This window comes from Diuraphis noxia, unplaced genomic scaffold, assembly GCF_037042655.1.
Source record: "Diuraphis noxia isolate RWA-SAM2 unplaced genomic scaffold, SU_Dnox_SAM2 contig0001, whole genome shotgun sequence".
Taxonomy (NCBI): Eukaryota; Metazoa; Arthropoda; class Insecta; order Hemiptera; family Aphididae; genus Diuraphis; species Diuraphis noxia.
Genome location: NW_028301711.1, coordinates 107,179,310 through 107,196,647, shown reverse-complemented (window position 1 = coordinate 107,196,647; position 17,338 = coordinate 107,179,310). Strand labels below are relative to the sequence as shown.

Genomic DNA, 17,338 nt, shown 5'->3' with positions numbered 1-17,338 from the left:
ATTTATATTGGATAAATATCGAAGGGTTGACCAATAAATTTGTGATGTATCAAACTGTTTTCAATAACGCATGTATAATTATTAAGTATGATATTTTATATTTGACACCTGAATGTATTAGATGTGATTTTATCAGTACATATATCAAAGATTATAATTTCAAAATGATTGACCTGAAAAATGAAGAGAAGTCATTTTTACTTGAATTACAACAAATACAAATTTTCAGACATTATATTTAAGCCTGCTGTAACCAATCAATAAAAACAAAACAATCATAAAATACCACCAAGCTTGTTACTTAATAATTTGTTTATACCTTCATAATAATCATTATTTATATGTATCACATTTTGTTAAATAATCTTAAATGTATGCTGGATAAAATAAACAAAATATGTTTCCATAACATTAGTTGAAAGCTTTCTAAAATATAATTGTATACAAATATTTTAATCGTTTGGTAATAAATAAAAATGTATAAATGTAAGTGTGTTCCATCTAGTAAAAACTAAAATAATATAAACATATTATTGCTATTATTTATAAGATTCAATTTGTTTTTCGCTGTTACTCATAAACTTATCCATTAATAAATCCTGCCATTATTGTATTGTCTGCTTTATTTTTTTCATTCAGAGTAGTTTTTGCGTTAAACGTTGTGGTTTTCCATCTAAAACAAATTAATGGTTGCATGTTATAAATGCATATATTTTCATATTAGCATACATAGGTATTTTATCAAATATACTACTAAATGACACAATTGTTGAGCAGTTAAATATTTTACATACTGGGAGAATATTATTAGTATCAACAACGAAACATCATTATATATGTTCACGAAATTGTTTGGTTATAAGCGTTAACATAGTACTATGTACTTAATTTTTTCCTTATATTCATTTAAATGATACCCCCCACAGTAAATACTAATATATTTTGTTTATACAAAATAATAAAAGTTACCTGTCTTTTGTGTCTACTTTTTTCATATCCGAAGTTTTGTATTTTTGAACAACCAAATAATCACTTCCTGTATTTATGGGGGGTATATTTTGATGCAAAAATTTTCACCATCTGATTTTTTATGCGTATACAGTTATCATTGCGCACAGTTGATATACCATTATACACTTGTTCCAGTTTTAATAAATGTGTCTGAAACTATAAAAAAAAACAATATTATTTGATAAATATTTTATTAAAAAGTTCAATATTTTACTTTCTGTTTTTTTGGTTTAGCTATTATGATGGTTTCGGGTTTTTTAGAACTTTGCATTTGTGTATTTTTTCGATGATTATAAAGTTCCTAAATTTATATTATTAATGTTTTTAACATATTATGGATATGTAATGTATGGAAATTAAAAATATTTATGATTATAGTTATAACGGTGTACATACATTGATTTCTTCATCATCTGAATTTTGATCACTTGTGTTAGACATTATTAATTTCTGTTTTTTTGATTTAGCTTTTATGGCGATTTTGGGTTTTTTAGTATTCTGCATTTGTGCATTTTTTTGAGATGAATAATATTCCTGAATTCAAATTATTAAGTTTTTAACTTATTGTTGATAAATGGTGATAAATTAAAACATATTAATTATATAATATTAATTTACTTACATTGATTTCTTCATCAGTGGAATTTTGTACGCTCATGTCTGACATTATTGCAATGCGCTCGTACTGTTTAAAGTTAACTGATGAAATTCACATTCGGTCTCTTTATTTTATATTTTTACTAATTTATTCAACGCCAATGATTATAAATAAAATAATTTGCACACGTTTTATTTGCTTTAACATATATGGTATTGCTTATATAGTTAAAAATCGATTGATGTGAAAATCTATTAAGTTTTGGCAACCATCATTTATACGTTTTATCTATTTTATACGTTTTTGATTATAAATAAAATTTGCACACATTTTATATTTTACATTATCATATAAGGTGCTGTTTGCAAATATAATCTATTTTAAATTTAACATAGCCACGGTATATCTGTTATAAATTGGTTGCATTCAAGTACCTACTGTTTAAAGTTAACTGATGAAATTCACATTCGGTCTCTTTATTTTTACTAATTTATTCGACGCCAATGATGATAAATAAAATAATTTGCACACGTTTTATTTGCTTTAACATATGTGGTATTGTTTATATAGTTAAAAATCGATTGATGTGAAAAGCTATTAAGTTTTGGCAACCATCATTTTATACGTTTTTGATTATAAATAAAATTTGCACACATTTTATATTTTACATTATCATATAAGGTGCTGTTTGCAAATATAATCTATTTTAAATTAACATAGCCACGGTATATCTGCTATAAATTGGTTGCTTTCCATGTTACTTAAATAGTTCAATAGTGTGTTCATATTGGATCAGTTATACAGGTTATACTCAACAAGTTGGTAAACAAGATCGACGTATACAGTGAGCAGTATATTCGTGTTATGAATATTTCATTGTGTGTTAATTAATTTATTAAATTTAAATTTTAAAAATTATAATCATTGTATTCATTTTTAAACAGAGGTGATACCTGATGTCAACCCTTGTAATGTAATAAGCCATATACCACCGATCACAATACGGCACATCGCAAAATATCCATTTGCTCATAGTGAGCGCGAAGTTTATGAATATTTTCGTCAGTGGCATTCAGCTTTTGTCGTGAGGGAAGTTCGATATTCATTTGATTATAATATCGGTGATATATTTTGTTCGTTTGAATGTGCTAATCATTTCAATCGAATATATTTTAGTTCAGATCTTATAAATTTACATTTCGATGCAATCCATATTATGTTCAAGGATATAAATGTGTTACAAACATATTGCCAAAGACGTAGGTGCATAGTATGTCAAAAATACACCACTGTTTGTGACAACCGTAATTTATATGCTGAACCCGATGAGGATTATGTAATACAAGTGTTCCCAATAACCAATTTCACCGACGATCTACTTCAATCAACAGTACATACATAAGTAATTTAATATATTTTATTTTAGTATAGTTTTATATTAATTGTTAAGAATGTTAAAATATAATCGTATTAAAAAAATTAACCGATTAAACACAACGGGAATGAATTTAGTAGAAGTTGAGAAATTTAAAAATAATCGATCAAAAACTTTTTATTTTAAAAATAACGAAAACCTTATTGACTTATTATCATTTTTAAATTCTACTTCTTCTTCATTAAAATCTAAACTGAAAGATCTATGTTCCTCATCTACCTATAAATTTAATTTATTTGTGGACTTAGTATATGAAAATTTGATTACGGGGGAAGTACGGGATGTTGCTTTTAAAACAAAAAATGTTTTATGTTGTTTTACTTCAAATTTTTCCACCCTTTTTAAAAACATGTTTGATAAATTATTAAACGAACAGGAATCATTTTTGCTGAAGGGTTCTTCTTGGAGACAAATTAGCTTAGATGGTCTCCAATTAAGAACAAATAAAGTGAATTTATTGGGTGGTTCATCATTCATAAAATTGCCAAAATCAATTTATGACAAAAAGGCAATAATAAATGTTGTGAATTATGATAATAAATGTTTTAAATATGCGATTTTATCAAAATTTAATGAAAAAAAAAAATAAAAATAATTTTAGTATTAAATATTTTAATTTTTTAGAAAAAAAAAGTGGACTTAATTTTAATTGTATAGATTACCCTACACCAATCAATCAACTAAAAAAATTTGAAAAAATTAATAACATATCTGTTAATGTTTATAGTTGTAATGTTAAATGCCAAATTTACCCACTTCATATAAATAATAACGAAAAATCAGATCATTACGATTTGTTTTTTTTCTCAAATGCATCAACAACACATTATTGTTATATAAGTAATTTCTCCCGACTGATCAGATCACAAAGGACTAAACACGAAAGAAAAATATTAATTTGCAAGCGATGTTTTACGACTTTTAGTAATAATCCAAATAAAAATAAGCCATGGGGGCCGCATGGTCTTGATAGTCATAAAGTAATTTGTCAAAAACACAAACTTTGTAAGCCCGTTATGATCGATCCACACGATGATGAATTTATATATTATAATAAATATAATAGAGCTGATCGAATTCCTATAGTAATGTATGCTGATTTTGAATGTTTTTTAAAACCAATTAATAAGATTATTACAAGCAATACTAAAATCACACATTATCATAAACCCATGAGTTATGGGTTTTACGTTAAAATCGATTACAGTATCGTCCAGGAAGAATTAGTAAAAAAATTTAAAATTCCTAGAAATCCGATAATTTATAGAGGTAAAAATCCATCAAAGCATTTTATGTCAACAATAATTGATATTACTACTAAAATTTATTATCTTTATAATACTAATAAATCAATGAATAAATTAACAAAAAAAGGAAGAAAGTCAATATATTAATTCATCAAAATGTGCACTTTGTTCGAAATTATTTAATAATGAAACCGTATTAAAAGTAAGAGACCACTCACATCTTACCGGCAAATATTTAAGGGCTTTATGCTTAAATTGTAATTTTTTGGCACAAAAACCATCATTTGTACCAGTATATTTCCATAATTTAGCGTATGACGGTCATTTTATTGTACGTACCTTAGATTGTAATGATAATGACATACGCATTATTCCAAACTCGGGTGAAAAATATTTGTCATTTAGTAAACAAATTTTGGATAAATTTTATGTAAAATTTGTAGACACTTTTATGTTCATGTCAGAATCACTCTCTAATTTAGCTACTAATTTGGCTGAAGATAAAACAAGATTCCGTGAAATTATTCATCACTTTCCGTTAAAAAACATTGATTTAGTTATTCGGAAAGGTGTATTTCCGTACGAGTATGTAAACTGTAAATCGAAATTTAAAGACACAGCATTACCACCCAGGATTAAATTTTATAATTCGTTAACAGATGACTATATTTCTAAAAAAGATTATATGCATGCATGCAATGTTTGGGAAAAGTTTAATATAAAAACACTAGGGGAGTATAGTGATTTATATTTATTAACTGACATATTGATTCTGGCTGATGTATTTGAAAATTTTAGAGATATTTGTTTGAAAACTTTTAATTTAGACGCCTCTTATTATTTGACAGCACCTGGTTTTGCATTTGACGCAATGTTATATTATACTGGTGTAAAACTTGAAAGGTTAAAAGATTATTCAATGCTTCTTATGATAGAGAATGGAATAAGAGGGGGGGGGGGTATGTCAATCTGTAAGACGTTATGCCAGAGCTAATCTACCCGATGTTGATGGAATTAATTACAACGAAAAAAAACCACATGTTTATTTAGCGTATTTCGATTGTGTTAATCTTTATGGCAAATCAATGCTTGCAAGTTTACCATACAAAAATTTTGAGTGGTATAATGATTTGACATTAGACGTTACTACAATAGATGATGATGCATCTATTGGATATATACTGGACGTGGATGTTGTTTACCCCGAACAATTGCATACCAAGCATAGGGATTTACTTTTTTTACCCCACAATAGTTGCCCACCAAATTCTAAGATTAATAAACTGCTGACAACTTTAAATAATAAGACAAATTATGTCGTTCATTATAGATTATTAAAGCAGGCGATTCAAATAATGGTTTAAAAGTCGTAAAAGTTCATAAAATAATTAAGTTTAATCAATCAAAATGGTTAGCCCCCTATGTTAATAAATGTACCAGTATGAGGGTCTTGGCAAAAAACAAGTTTGAATATGAATTTTGGAAATTACTCGTGAATAGTGTTTATGGAAAATGTATGGAAAATCCGCGTAAAAGATTGAATATAAAGTTAGTAAGCGATGATCGAAAAGCTCATAGATTAATGAGAAAACCTAATTTCTTAGATAGGACTATATATTCCAATGAGCTAATGTCTTTACATTTTCAAAAAGAAAAGATTAAATTTGATAAACCAATATACGTTGGATTTTCTATTTTAGACATTTCGAAAACATATATTTATAATTTTCATTATAACGTAATGAAAAATAAATACGGGGAAAAAATATCACTGTTATATACTGACACCGATTCATTAATATATCGAATTGAAACAAATAATTTTTTTAATGATTTAAAATTTGATCTATTGAGTTACTTTGATACTTCTAATTTTCCCACTAATCACTTTTGTTATAGTGATAAACATAAGAACACCCCCGGTTTGTTTAAAGATGAACTAAAGGGTGAGATAATGACACAATTTGTAACGCTAAGACCTAAATTATATGCTTATACAGTAAGTGGTGTTGAACACGAAAAGGCAAAAGGTGTAAAAAAGTATGTAAGAGACAAGTATATGACAGTCAGTCATTATTTAGATATTTTAACAAAGTTCCGGATGCAAAATTCTAAACAATTGTATGCACAAAATGATGAATCATGTCAAATTAGTGCGTATTGTGATATAACTCAATACAGTCAACCAAACATAATGTGTATTCAAAAACAGTGAGAAAAATAGTATTGAGCGCAAATGATGATAAACGTGTTATATTAAAAGATGGTATTTGTACACTACCATATGGTCATTATAAATTAAACTAATTTAAAAAATATATGTAAATCACAGGACTCACAAGATAAAAATGAACTTCATAATTATTGATTTCGAATTTACTATGATTGAGAAAACCACATTAGTTCTTGTATCAGGTACAATCACAAATCAACATAAAAAATCAACAACTATTAAACTCAAAGGTCAACCATTACTATTAAGAAAAGAATCACAATATATTGAATTACCAAGGGAAAATATAAACACAATAATAAGAGCAATCAAAAGAATATTCAAAAACAAACCAGAGAAAAAAGATGACCTTTTAAACGAACTAAATGTTAGCTTCTTAACCAAAACATAGTAATTTAACAAAAGAATTCATATTAAATTATTCCAAATTTCAAAATAAAAAACCCACAATAATCACATGGAATGGAAATACAGACAAAGAAATTTTAAAAAGACTCGGAATAAATATTACAATATTAAACATGACTATATAGTTATGATTTATATAATGATGGTAATTTTTATTTACAAATAATAAATACAGTTAACAATAAAACACTATTACAAAAATATATAGACAAAATAAGAAAAATAGGTAGACTCACCAATTTGGAAGAAACTCATAATATAATTTGTAAAGAGAACCATAACAAAACATATTTACATGACCCAGTTTTAGATGTTAATCTAACAAAATGCATTTTTAATTATCTCAATAATATATCACCAATACAAAATCTAATTTAAAAAAAAAATTATTATAAAGTGAAATTAATTACGTGAGCTATTGAAACCTAATCATATAACAAATTGATTAATTTTTATATTATAATATACCTATTAATAAAAATAAATTAATGATAATCATTATTTAAAAATTTAGTATTTCTAAACGCAACATAATATTTTATTGTTTGAATTAATCTGTAGTTGATAAGTTGAGTATTAAACATTTTATAAATTGTAAAAATTGAAAAAATATTTGATGATTTGGTTACAAACCTTTTGTAAAATTATGTTTATATTTTAAAACCTTGTCATTAACATTACCTACCATTTATGTATGATTTTTTTATTTTTTATTTTTATATTACATCTAATTTTACGATAAATTGTAAGTATTATGATTGGCAATATTGTAATATTGACTAATTATTTTAAAATTGAATTATATCAGTTTAAATAACCTAATGGTGTGTAATGTTTATAATTTGATTTTTTATTGTTAATATTACATACAAACCCATTTATGTTTTTATACAACAATAATATATTAAATATTGTTGCATTTTATAGTTTATCATTTTAATTTGAAATTGTGTGTTATAAAATTATTTTTATTTATTGTACATAATTATTTGTATTTCAAGTATTTAGTTTTATAAACCTAATTGGTGATTATCTTGTGTTAGTACATTTTCCATGTTTACAGTGCATTTATTTACTCTGGGGTAATAACACAATGATTAAGATGGAGTGTCACCTCAGGATCACTGATTTACTGTATTACACATTATACTGTGTGATTACACACATGCACCTATTTATTAAACACACAAAAATACTTAGTGTATATACACCAAATTTTTACACTACCTATAGTCAAAATTATTTTTCATCAAATCTTACTATATAAAACTGAAATAATATTTCATGAAAATATTATACACTAATAATTATAGATTTTTTTTTTATTGTTAAAAAATTAGTTCTGAATTATAATTACACAAGTTTTCTTACTTCTCTAGTAAAAGGTACATATTCTACAATACGATCATGAATTAATAAACAATAAGCAGTTACACCTGTAAGCGATTCAGATGCTTCAATTTCTAATTGAACATCTACTGCTGAGGCTGTGGCTGAATCGTTCTGCTTCGAAGTATCAATGACTATAATTGGAGCATTTGCAAGAAAAGTAGATGGACTCAATATAGGGTTCCGTATACTTTTTTCATAATACGATTCTTGAAACGATGTATACATATCACATAATAAGGTGAAATTATTTTTTGAAAAATCAAAATTCAAATTATCATACGGATATGCTATAGAATTAAGATATACTCTAACGTTTGTTAAATTACAATGGTCAAATATACTACAATCTTTTGTAATAGTATTTTTACGTCCTTTTTGTAATCCGATTATTATAAATCGCGGTTTTTCTAATTTCGAGGCAGTTTTCAAATTCCATACAACTTTTTTGGTGGTTCCTAATTCAGGATATTCAAAAGTTTCAAAAGATCTAAAAGGAATAAACAGACTTTTTCTTTTTCTACAAGTTTCAATAATTTCAACCTTTCTCCATCGTAAACAGTGATATGCGGAACCTTCCATACTATTTTGTTTAAAGTAACTTTGGATGTAGCAGCAGTTATACCATTTTTTAAACTTAATGCATTTAAATCGCTATGACTTCGCGTTAATATTAATTCCAATCTAGAATTCACCAATATTTTTTTATAGTCTTCAAACAAACCTAACCAATATTTCAATGGAATGAAAGCACTAAATTCGCCTTTGTCATTTTCCGATTGCGTTGCGTTTTTAAAATTCCAGCCAGCATTTTCATAGCAATTGTAGTTGTCTGGCGTACCGGATAGGTAACCTTTCAACAAGCTAGTGATTCCAAGTACACGTGTGCTATCTACTTCTATCCCATTGATTTCCAATCGTATTTGCTCAAAGAGGTAAGAGTAACCGTTATTAGTAAGTTTCACTTTGGTAGCATCATCAATTAGCCCTTCCAAAAAAATAAAGCTTTCGTGTAGATATGGATAGACATCCGTTTGCTGTATTGATATACGTATTTCATCATTATTATTAAATGATGTTGTATACGGTGTGTATGAATGATATTCAATTTTCGTAATTTTAGAATCCAACTCATACTGTGAAGTTATATCCAAAATATCACTTTCAGGCATTCTGCTTTAATTGATAACCCAGAACTTGCAAAATTTTTTTATTCTTCACCGTTAATTTTTTAATTTTATTTGATGTTGCTGGCAGCACTTTATTCTTATGACTAGTTGCACTGATCCGAAGTAGTGGGTTCATATTGAATTTTAATCCCATCTCAAGAACCGTAACGTTTAATATGTAACACAATTGTCAATGTCTCACCAAAATTGTTAATCGGCTTATGATCTTGATCAACTAACTGAACGGTTATCGTATCAATATTTGTTTTATTCAATTTGTAATATATTAAATTTGGCGGTGACAGTACTACTTTCGATCCTAGCGTTTCACTAGGGAAAAACTCATAAATCGAATGACTTGGAAGATGGTTGTTGAATGATCCTTGAGCTATATTACACATTACTTTTATAGAATTAATTGTGTTTAAATTCATAGGTTTTTCCGATCTATGAGTAGATAAGAGTCTTTCATAATCTGGCTTATATTCTTGTTTTTCAAAACCCAATACAGGTGCTATGCTATGTGCAATCTCAAAGTGTAGTATTCCATTACATTTTATATTTGATCTGAAATCGTTAGGATCAACCGAAATGTCACATGTTAACTGAGTTTTGAATTGTTCATTATAAATATTTATTTGTTCCTTAACGCGATGCTTAATATCTTTAATTTCATAACATCCCTCTTCCAGTTTAATATAACACCACATACGATCATTATTATTATTATGATCACCTACTTCTATAACAAATTTATTATTATCTTTGTTGATATTCGGGAATGAATTAAATGTCTGCAAACATAACAAAGCAATTTCTGAGTCTTCGTAAAGGTTTATAGACGGAAAATAATTTGCAGATAATATGGTTTTGTCCCCGATTAAACTTAAAGTGACTGACTCGTACATCCTAATATCTGAGATATAAATTTAATAATGAAACTCGTGGCGTTTAATATGCAGAACAACTGTCAATGTCTCATTAAAGTTATCGATCGGATTATGATCTTGATCAACTAACTGAACGGTTATCGTATCAATATTTGTTTTATTCAATTTGTAATATATTAAATTTGCCGGTGACTGAACTACTTTCGATCCAGTTCTTCCACTAGGGAAAAACTCATAAATCGAATGACTTTGAAGATGGTTATTGAATAATCCTTGAGCTATATTACACATTACTTTTATAGAATTAATTGTGTTTAAATTAGCAGCTTTTCTCGAGCGAAGATCTTCATGTAATGGTCCATAGGTTCTCTTTTCAAATCCAAAAACAGATGCTAAACTGTTTGGAACATTTAACTTTAGGTATTCCATTACATTTAATGTATGTTCTAAAATCGACGTGATCAATAGATATGTTGAATGTTAGCTGTGTTCTCCATTCATTATTGAAGTGATATAACTCTTTCTTAATTTTGTTGTTAATATCTTCAATTTCATAACATCCTTCTTCCAAAATACATATAAACGTTTTTTGTTTATGTGTATGATTTAATGACGGAATTACATCTATCTCCAGTCGGTTATTAGTTGAATTTATATTTGGAAATAAATTTCGTGTTTTCAAATATAACAAAGCTATTTCCGAATCCTTGTAAACATTAAGAGGTGGGAAATAATTCGTGGATAATAAAGTTGTGTTTCCAGTCAAACTTAATGTGACAGATTCATGCATAATAAAAATTCAAGACATAAATGTCCACAGTTGAATGAATTGAAATCTTGATAGTTAGAATAATTATATACTATTTTATACTCTTTAAAATAGTGTTGTAATTCAATTGGTGGAGGTAAATCACCAAAGCTATCAAAATATACTACTTTATCTTTATTTTTATGAAACGCTACCTAATGACTTCCATTACCTGAAGATATATCTAAGTTTAAAATACCACATTCATTTACATACGGTTTTTTAGGTAAGTTATCACGTGAAAACACTCCACGGAAATGATTGATTTTCAACTTGGTTATACATTTTATAATATCTTCTGACGAAAGCGGCCTGTTAGGTAGCGTATTTAACAGTTTTTTTTCCATACCTTGTTTTTGTTTAAATTTAGACCACTACCTTTTTTTCTTTTTTCTTTTTGAATTGCATTATACACACTAGCACCTCCAGACATTAAGCTACCAAGTGCTGACAATCCCGCAAATATAGGTATTAAGGGAATTACACCTCCTGACTGTTTTGGTGCTAAAATCAGTCTTTTACCACCATTCTTTTTCTTTAAATTTCATTTTTTCTTTGCTGCTAGTATACTATTTTTTTTTTATACTACGATTCCGTTTACAACCCATACCTATTTTTCTTTTAGCTTTCATTGTATTTGCTACTGCGTACGCTACAAATTTCTCTTTTCTAGGAGTATTTTTAAATAAATATCTCTCCCAAGCACGATTTTCTAACACTTTATCAGCTTTGTGTCTATCGTCTAAATTTTTACTCTTTACATACACAATGTCGTGATCACGACAAGCAGAATCCAATGAGTTTATTCCTTTATCACCGCGATCTAGTCTCTTTTTTAATTTTGTACCAGGACCACAATACTGATAGCCTGGAACAAGGGTTTTAAACGGAAGACTATTTATAAGGGAGTTTACAAATCCTTTCCCAGTCTTAACTGATTTACACTTGTGTGTTGAACGCGTCATTTATAACTGATTATAAATTGGAAATTCTAGAGTATTTATAAGAAAAAGAAAAAAAAAAAAAAAAAAAATGGATTTGGTTGATCAGAAAGATAAATTGGATGTTATAAATGTTGATGTTCAGTCGGTAAAAAAGCCGTCCAGGCACGATTCGTTATTACCTGACACTATACGTGCTATACTAGTTGGACCCAGCGGTTCAGGAAAAACAAATATAATGTATAATCTGATCACTCATATAAACGGCTTAAAAGGTGCAATTTTTTTCATATTTACTAACGCTGATAAGGTTATAAAACCAAACTTAACTAAGACAAATTCTATCATAATTTTTGATGATGTAATATGCGGTCCGCAATCTGTAGTCAGAGAATATTTTAGCATGAGCAGAGTATCATTCAGGTGCTAGCTCTGTATTTTATTTAGCACAAACGTATTCTAAAATATCAAAACAGCTAGTAAGAGATAACACGAATTTTTTAATAATACTGAAACAAGATGATACAAACTTACGACATATATTCAACGATCATTCGTCTACAGATATGGATTTCTCAAAATTTCGTAAAATTTTACATTTATGTTGGAATCATAGTGATTATGGGTTTATGGTTATCGATAAAACTCGAGAAATGAATGAAGGAAGGTATAGATGTGGTTTTCATACGTTCATTAAAATAAAATAATTTTATGTGCTTATACTTTCATATAAATATACCGTCACACATTTATTATCTGCATAGTGTTATTGGTAGTCATACAGGTATATTACATTTATTATTTGCAATGAACAAAGAAAAAGTTTTGTTGGAAAATTTAATAACATCAAAAAAAAATATTAAACGAAAAATAATGGAAATGAAACGTGGTGTTATAGATTCTGAAAACTATTTCCGTGAAGCATTTAAGCCGATAATTGAACCATTGAGTACACATACAAAACAAAATTTAATATGCAACACACAGTCAACTGAACTAGAAAATAAATCAGAAACATCATGCGATAAAAATAACGATTCATATAAAATAGGAAAACATTCCGTAACTTTTAGTCACGGTAAATTACTGTTACTTAATAAATATTATCAATTTACGCCAGGACTACAGTCTTTATTATGTGAAAAGGAACCAAAAAATACAACTATAGAAGATATAGAATCTTATTACAATATTTTGAAAACTTCTGGAGTTCATTTAAAAGCAGATGGGAAACCTAGAACCTCAAGGTATCATAAATGGATGAATGTTGTAAAACCACTGTATGATCGAATGAAAATGGAGGAAAAACAGATTAACGAAGAACTAGCTAAAATTAATGAGACTACAACTCCATGAATCAACTTAAAATCATTTAATAATACTTTATCTTCTACTCCTTTAGGGTTATTTAATGCTAAACGTAGAAAAATAACACAAGGAAATAAATCATTTGATTTTAATCAATCCGCAAACAGTCTTTCACCTACAGATTGCATGTCTACAGATATGATTAATTTTACTTCATCACCTGATCCTAAATCAGGTAGTGGTTTATATAAAGATGTATTACCTCAAACACAATTAGTTTATTATGACGATCCGAATGAGCTAGTAACTAGATTAAATCTTTTGTCTTCATCACAAAGTGTTGGTAATACTGGTGTCAATAATGAAATTATATCTATTTTAGAAGAACTACGTGAGAGAAATATTATAGTATAATGTCTACCTTCGAGAGTATAGCTAATGAACTACATTGACCAGCAAGAAAAATATTTCCTAGACGTTGTGTGGTAACACGGTTTATTGATGACCTCTGGCAGGCTGATTTAATGGATATGCAATCTCATTCTAAAAAAAATCATGGATTTAGATATATTCTAGTTGTTATAGACACGTATTCAAAATATATTTGGGTTGAGTCACTAAAAAATAAGTCCGGTGAAGAATGCACAAAAGCCATGTCTAATATATTGAAAAAAGCTAATCCAAAATTGTTGCAGACAGATAATGGCACAGAATTTTATAATACACAATTTCAAGATTTGATGAAAAAATATAAAATTAAACATTTCAGTTCATACAGTGTTATCAAGTGTTTGATTTGTGAACGCGTGATACAAACTCTTAAAAATAATATATATAGACATTTTACTGTAACAGGCACATGGAATTGGTATAATACAATATCAAAAATTATATAAAACTATAATAATACAAAACATAGAACAATCAAATGTACCCCAAATGAAGCTAGGATGGATGCAAACAAAATTAAATTTAATACACATATAATTGATAAAACCTTATATAAATCAAAATTTAAAGTTAATGGTAAAGTCAGAATATCAAAGTATAAACACATGTTTAGTAAAGGATATACACCAAATAGGACAACAGAAATATTTACAGTTTCAAAAGTTTTACAGACAAATCCAGTAACCTATCAACTAAAAGATGGATCAGACAATATAATCATAGGTGGATTTTACGAACAAGAAATTAAGTTAACCGATTATCCAGACACCTTCCTAGTTGAACGTATTATAAAAAAAGTTGGGAATAAAATGTTGGTCAAATGGTTGGGTTTTGATTCGAGTCAAAATTCGTGGATATCATCATCGGATATTTTAAAATAAAGATATTTTATATGTAATACTTTTTATAATAATAAAAAAACACAGGTAGATTATTGTATTCAACGATTTTTATTAAAAACCAATAATTATACTGATAGATCTTGTAATATCATATCAGACATTGTGTTAAAATGAAATTGTAATATTTCATGTAAAAACGATGTGTCATCGTTTTGAAGATGCGAATAATAGTTAAAGTCATAGTTTTGAATATATTGGTTGGTAAATTCATTCCTCTGGCAAGTGATAGGAAGACCACGGACATCGTTTTTAATCAGTTCGTAAGCTGTGGTAAATGTGGCCTGGTAACTAAGCAAACGCTTCTGTTTTTCTGCAATATACAAATCGATCAAATTTTGTATTTGCTTAAGACGGGCGAAGTCAATGTTCGTCAAACTAATGTAATTGTCGTTTATATGCAACGTAATTATACTATGCTTAGCATTGATTGAATATGAAAAGTTATCAGTTATTTTTACACGTTTACATCTAGTATGTAAATTATTAATAATTGAATTGTAATTAGATTCAGACATTAGTGTAAACAATTCTTCTAAACTTAATGTAATAATTTTCTTTGAAAGTTTACATTCCAATTGCAAAATAATTGAAATCTGATTATTAACTAATAACCCAACTGTAATATTTTTCTTGCTAAACGCACGGATGTCAAAAGTAGACTTACAAACAATTATCGGTGAACTCATAGTTAAAAATATTTTTAATACTATAAATACCAATGTATAGTGAAATATAAGCGCTAGAAGTCATACGTTGAACTGAGAGTTTTTTCTTTTGTAAACATATTATAAACTAAACCCTTAGATAAAAATGCAAAAATATGTGTAAAAATTGTTTATTACGTCATACATTATATATTATTATAAACGTGATTTAACAAATGGTATCGTGCGAATCGGTTCCACAATTACAAATAACTTCGATTTTACAATAATTACTTAACACTTTTTGTACATACTGATTTCCCTTCATTAATAATACAAATAAACATTTTGGCGAAAAGCGAGTATGTTCTATGAAACAATCGTCAAAAATTTCAAAACTATGTAGAATTATCCCACACCAGTGACATTGGACTACATCATCGAGGTTTAGATAATGGAAGCCACACTGGGCCAATTTGTATTTGTTCTGACCCGTATTCGATGGAAATGTTTTGAACGTTCTTAACCTTGATGAAAATTTAGTGAATTCTGGATAAGCTGGTGTTGAGTTGAATCGAATTTGGTCAACCAATGATTGGATATCGTTAGTACATTTTTGGAAATTCATTTTTAAAAATTATTAACTTTAAAAAATAAATTTAAAGAAATTACTAGAAAATTGGGACTACAAAACACAACTTGTTCAAACAGTTAAATGTCAGTAACTGAATATAAAAAAAAAAACAAACAAAACACATACAGTGTAACCAACATTTAAAAAAATTGTAATACCCTGAAAGTGTTGACTGTGCACGAACAAATATAAGTTATCATGAAAAATTAATTAATACACATTTTCTCCTGGTGCACAACAGTCTGTTCACAATCGATAAAAACAAAAAGCGCTAACTAGTGGTCAATGAAAAGTTACGGATAACCGTTTTGAAATCTCCCTGTACATGAAAAAAACTGGGATAGTAAGCACCCAAAATTCTGGATGATCAAGGGGGAAAGTCGTGGATAACCGTTTTGAAATCTCCCTGTACATGAAAAAAACTGGGATAACTGGGATAGTAAGCACTCACAATTCTGGACGATCAAGGGGGAAAGTCGTGGATAACCGTTTTCAAATCTCCCTGTAAATGAAAAAACTGGGATAGAACCTACATTTACTACCTACTAGCTGTACAGCTGATTGCGGCATCGTCGGTACGGTCCAAATATAACGTAATTAGGTCAACGTACTCGGCGGCGGCGGTGAAACCCGTTTGTTTCGTACGCGCGCGGCGGCTGCTTAAGTAAAGACGGTGGCGCACGGCGGCGGTCGACAACGGTGGTGTGCGGCGGCGGCTGATGACAGCGGCACGCGGTGGCGGCTTACGACGACGACAGCGATACCGGTTTTTATGCTGTACCCGTACGCTGCGCTGTTATCTGCGGTAGTGTCACGGGACGAAGGGCAAGTGTTCGGAGGGGTTGTGTTATATAATGCTATACTGCTCTAATCTTATAACTACTTCCCACAGCCGGTTCCGGTAAAACACGATTGCGTACGGTCTGTATCGACATACGCAATCGTGAACATTAAATGTTCACGATTGCGTACGATTTTTATCTGCAACTTTGAAGCACTGTTGCCATTTTCTTATACTTATTAAGAAACATATAGAGCGCGTGGCCCTAAAAATAAATTCTAATATGATTGACTTTGGAATTGTCCAAGATCGACCGGTCGATTGCGATCGACTGTTAAGCGCTCAATATTGATCTATATTATAGAAATTTGTTATTTAAGTTGTACCAAGGTATAACATTTTTTATTATATTATTTTTAATTATTTTATTTTGTATACTATAACATAATTGTCGAAAATTGAGATTTTTAAGTGGTTCCAAGTATAAAAT

General features: G+C 28.4%; 1 protein-coding gene and 3 pseudogenes across 1 annotated transcript in view; 2 read left to right on the top strand and 2 right to left on the bottom strand.

Annotated features, from left to right (window-relative positions):
* The window catches only part of LOC149063245 (uncharacterized), a 102,580-nt gene that overhangs the window by 52,535 nt on the left and 32,707 nt on the right, over positions 1 to 17,338 (bottom strand). The window lies entirely within an intron of this gene.
* Positions 383 to 1,695, bottom strand: LOC149063252 (uncharacterized; annotated as a pseudogene).
* Positions 5,733 to 6,515, top strand: LOC149063251 (uncharacterized; annotated as a pseudogene).
* Positions 12,221 to 12,786, top strand: LOC149063250 (uncharacterized; annotated as a pseudogene).